The sequence below is a fragment of the Arachis duranensis genome, chromosome 1 (assembly GCF_000817695.3).
Source record: "Arachis duranensis cultivar V14167 chromosome 1, aradu.V14167.gnm2.J7QH, whole genome shotgun sequence".
Classification (NCBI taxonomy): domain Eukaryota; kingdom Viridiplantae; phylum Streptophyta; class Magnoliopsida; order Fabales; family Fabaceae; genus Arachis; species Arachis duranensis.
Window position 1 is genome coordinate 58,136,424 of NC_029772.3, and position 251 is coordinate 58,136,674.

Genomic DNA, 251 nt, shown 5'->3' on the forward strand with positions numbered 1-251 from the left:
TCACAATTTCGCGCTACCAAGTTTTTGGCGCCGTTGCCGGGGATTGTTCGAGTTTTCGGCAAGCTTTTGGTCCGGTAACATCAGTGCCAAATTTTTGATCCGGCAACAGCACCAAGTTTTTGGCGCCATTGCCGGGGATTGTTTCGAGTATGGACAACTGACGGTTCATGTTTTGCTTAGATTAGGTATTTTTCTTCAGAGTTCTTAAGAATGAATTCTAGTGTTTCAAGGTGATGTTCTTATCATCACCA